The sequence below is a fragment of the Schistocerca serialis genome, chromosome 2, assembly GCF_023864345.2.
Source record: "Schistocerca serialis cubense isolate TAMUIC-IGC-003099 chromosome 2, iqSchSeri2.2, whole genome shotgun sequence".
Taxonomy (NCBI): Eukaryota; Metazoa; Arthropoda; class Insecta; order Orthoptera; family Acrididae; genus Schistocerca; species Schistocerca serialis.
In genome coordinates this window covers 837,496,179-837,500,914 of record NC_064639.1, presented here as the reverse complement: position 1 = coordinate 837,500,914, position 4,736 = coordinate 837,496,179, and the positions used below count along the sequence as shown (strand labels likewise).

The 4,736-nt window shown below is 45.6% G+C and overlaps 1 pseudogene; it reads right to left on the bottom strand.

The window, feature by feature from the left end:
• Positions 1 to 3,408: 3,408 nt before the first annotated feature.
• Positions 3,409 to 3,526, bottom strand: LOC126459627 (5S ribosomal RNA; annotated as a pseudogene).
• Between the last annotated feature and the right edge of the window lie 1,210 nt (positions 3,527 to 4,736).

Sequence of the window (4,736 nt, the reverse complement as noted above, 5' to 3'; positions counted from 1 at the left end):
ACTTCTCCTCCTTACACGAGGCATCACAACCACGTTTCAACAGGCAACGCCGGTAAACTGCCGTTTGTGTATGAGAAATCGGTTGGAAACTTTCCTCATTTCAGCACGCTGTAGGTGTCGTCACCGGCGCCAACTTTGTGTGAATGCTCTGTAAAGCTAATCACTTGCATATCACAGCATCTTCTTCCGGTCGGTTAAATTTCTTGTCTGTAGCACGTCATCTTCGTGGTGTAGCAATTTTAATGGCCAGTAGTGTATCAGGTGATAATCCAACGAGGGGGAGGGCGTATAATGATATTCTGCCCACCAACACCATCACGAAAAAGGGAAAACCGCTATATGAACCACTGATGTATGTAATTATTGTTACATTTAAACACTTCATGCATTTTATTGTTATTGTTATTACAGTTAGAGGCATCGAACTGAATCATGGATCCGCGCTAAGAGACATTTCACCAAATGCGAGGATAGCTTAACAATCTGAAATGCTTTCAATGTACGTGGTATTAATAGCGTTGCATGTGACGTACGGAAGCTTTCCTAATCGTCAGTTTGCCAAATATTGTGGTGCTGTTTGCTGCAGAGACGGATGACCCAATGAGTGTGACAGCGAATGAGAAATAAGCCAAGTATTGTGCTATTGCAGTGCTGATTGACTAAGCCGCACAAATTTCTGGACTTGCTCTGGACTTGGGAAATCTGGGAGTAAGGCGGATCCAGTGGGAACTAGAATACTGTCTGCCTCGAGTTTTTTGAGGGTTCTTTGTCGTCTTAGCAAAGGCACGAGTGAGCTTACAACAGATTTGCTAATTTAGCTCATACTGATGTTCTACGGCAGCAGTTTTGTGTTATACCAGATAGCCGGATGCGGTGTTGGTCAAAGAAACAGACATGACGATCTTAGAAGCGTTACCTATGCACGTACTGATCCCGCTGAATGTTCTTTTCTGTTTATGGGCCTCTGGACATAACCTTTAAAGCCAGTCTCCATCTGTTTTATGCAAGTGGATACTTATGTGTGTACGTGTAGGCACGTAATACAAGGTGGAATAATTAATATTTTACAAGATCTATATTAATTTATGTAAAACCACGTGCAATTCTTGTGAGGTTATCTTGGTGATATGTTACAGGGACAGCACTATTCCTAATCTGAACAGTAAATCTTTCTCTTGCGTTTAATTTTTCTTTGTAGGCTTCACGTTTCAATCAACCCATCACGCAAAAATTTAAGGTGTAAGGTCCGGGTGTTGTTGTGTTCACTCGTCAGTACAACGGTGGGTTCCTTGGTTTGCTGTAGGAGGAGACCGATTGAAAAATTATTAGTTCACTTTATTAAAACAGTAAGAAGAAGATAAGTTGGTACAAGCTATTTCCACAAGAACGCCATGAGCATTTACAACTGTATTTGTACATTAACGTATCCCCTGGTACAGACAATTTACAAGTCTCTTCTCTTGAAGTAAATTGATGTAACGTTCACATATACACTCGTCAGCCAGAACATTATGACCACCCCCTAATAGCCGGTATGCCCACCTCTGGCACGGATAACAGCGGCGACGGGCCCTGGCATGGAAGCCATGAGGCTTGATAGGTTGCTCGAGGGAGTTGGCACCATATCGGCACACACAAGTCACCCGATTCCCGTAAATTTCTGGGAGGGGGGCGATGAGATCTGACGCCACGTTCAGTCACATTCAAACGTTTTCGATCGGGCTCAGATTTCGCGAATTGGGGGACCAGCACATCAACTGGAGCTCCCCACTGTGTTCCCCGAACCACTCAATTACACGTGTGACCTTCTGGCACGGCGCATTATCTTGTTGAAAAATGCCACAGGAAAAATGCCATCGGGAAAAATGATTGTCATGAAGGAGTGTACGTGGTCTCCAATCAGTGTACGATACTTCCTGTCCGTAACGGAGCCTCGCACGAGCTCCACCCATGTATCCCCACGTGAGTGTTCCCCAGAGCATGAACGAGTCACTGTAGCTTGTCTCTGTCCCGGAATACAGGTGTCAACGAGCTTTTCCTCTCAACAGACAAAAGGCGGTTATTACGCAGTGCTACAACCTCGGATTCCTTCACAGCCGTGGTTCATGAGGACACATCTGGACCGATCCACGATTTCTACCATCATAAGACTCCGCTTCAATCATGCCTCTTTCCCACAACATCTACATCGGATCAACGTTTACACTTCACCAGCATGTGAGTGTGATCCTGAGTCGGAAGCTGATGTTAACCACATCTTATTTATGTGCCCCAAATTTGACCGTGAACGGTTGGTTTTTCTGAAGACATTGCTGAGTATGGGCTACCATCTTACTCAATCAGCTTCTTCTCTTTTGTGTACTAAAGACGTTCGTCTATATAAAGTGATAGTTATCTTCATCAAGAGTACTGGTTACAATCTGTAGGTTTTAATGGTGTACGTAAATTATAAATATGACTTGCTGATGAAGATATTTCAGAATTGGTGTGAATTGCAAGCCAAGACAGTTTTAATTATTTTCCAATTCAATTCAATTCAATTTTTAAAACATTATGTACAAAACTGTAACAGTTAAGCTTCTTATTCTTGTAAATATGCATTTATGTATTTGTTTATTCAATTATGTGTACATTGTCACTATGTGTTGCCGATGGCTAAATTGAGTACACACTTACACACTCAAAGCCAAATAAACAAAAAAAAAGGAGCTTTTCCCGTAGAAGACGATGGATTTGCGCCCTCCAGTCGCCGTGATGAAGAACGTATCGGGATTCATCAGACCATCCAAAGCTCTGCCACTGCGCCAACGTCCAGAGCCGATGGTCACGTGCTCATTTTAGTCCTAGTTGCCGGCGTCATTGTGTTAACATTGGCACATACGTGGCTCTTCGGCTGCAGAGGCCCACCTTCAGAAGTGTTCGGTGCGATGTGTGTTCACACACACTTGTACTCTGCCCACCATTAAAGTCTGCTGTTCGTTCCACCGTAGTCGGCCGCCTGTCCTGCTTTACCAGTCTGCCCAGCCCAGGACGTCTGAAATCTGTAATGAGCAGTTGCCGCACAACCCCACGACGACTAGACGTGGTTTCACCTTGGTTTCACCACAAGTTGAAGACATTCACCACAATATTAATCGGAAACCCGACAGGCCGTGCAGTTTCCGTAATGCTAGTGCCGAGCCTCCGGTCCATCAGAATCTCTCCTCCCGCACAGGCCATGAAGGCCCAAAGGCACCGACTGGCCGCCGTGTCATCCTCAGCCCACAGGCGTCTCTGGAGGCAGATGTGGAGGGGTATGTGGCCAACACACCGCTCTCCCGGCCGTATGTCAGTTTCCGAGACCGGAGGTGCCACTTCTCAATCAAGTAGCTCCTCAGTTTGTCTCACAAGAGCTGAGTGCACCCCGCTTGCCAACAGCCCTCGGCAGACCGGATGGTCACCCACCCCAGTGCTAGCCCAGCCCGACAGCGCTTAGCTTCGGTGATCTGACTGGAACCGGTGTTACCACTGCGGCAAGGCCGTTGGCTCCACCACAATCTGCCCCCAGTCAAATTCAGGAAAATCGCGCCTCTTCTCCATTCTACATACGGACAGCAAATTCACTGATACTACACGCACTGTCCGTGTGTCTAACAGTCATTCTCCGTCAGGTGACGCTGCTATCACCTGGACGGGTTTATATCGATAGTGTCATAATATTCTGACTGATCAGTATAAAATGGTTCTGAGCACTATGGGATTTAACTGATGAGGTCATCAGTCTCCTAGAACCTAGAACTACTTAAACCTAACTAACCTAAGGACATCACACACATCCATGCCCGAGGCAGGATTCGAACCTGCGACCGTAGCGGTCACGCGGTTCCAGACTGTAGCGCCTAGAACCACTCGGCCACAACGGCCGGCTGATCAGTATAGTTCTACGTAAGACACAGAATTCACTAGCGGTCTAATCTAAGACGATTCTGTCGTTTTGGTTTGTGATAAGGAACTGGGCGAGAATTCCTGTGCTCACTATAACCAGAACATTTCCGGTGGCGTAGCGAGTCTCTAGAGGGCGTGGCTAGTCCGGTGTTGCTCATTCGTCGGTGCAGCATGCAACGACTATACTCCTCTGTAGTTTCGTTTGCGAGGTACATACCTTGGTTTGACACCTCGCTCTTTGCACTACACTACACCACACTAGAGACCTTCGTGACCAAGAAATGTGACCTCTATATCTTTCAGGGAATGTTAGATTTAGATGATGTGTTATCTGATGACTTGAATGTGTAGAGGCTCTATAGATCCAGAAAAACATATCCATAATTGTATCAAAATAACTTCTTCCAGGAATGCGAATTGCTCGTTTGCGAGGATGTCTAGAGGACGCGACTCTTTAAGAAGATGCGGTAGCACAATAGGTCTCGTCAACTGACATTCTTGAAAATGTGTCTACAGAGCGGTACGTAGATTTTCGTCTGACCACCTATATGAACTACTGATAACGCCGCGAAGCAAAGTGTATTATTGGAATTACTTGGCAGCTTGCAATTAGTCAACGATTAAATTCTAATCGTCTACCAACATATCCTTCTCGATGGTGCTGAATCCCCTGTAACGATAGAGGATAGGCATACACACTGTCCGCCATATTCTTGTTTCTGGAATATGTAGATACGCGTATCAATTCTGTGTGTGGCTGTCAAAGGACTACGTTCTATCAACTGAATAATGTCTTATACTCCTAGTACACA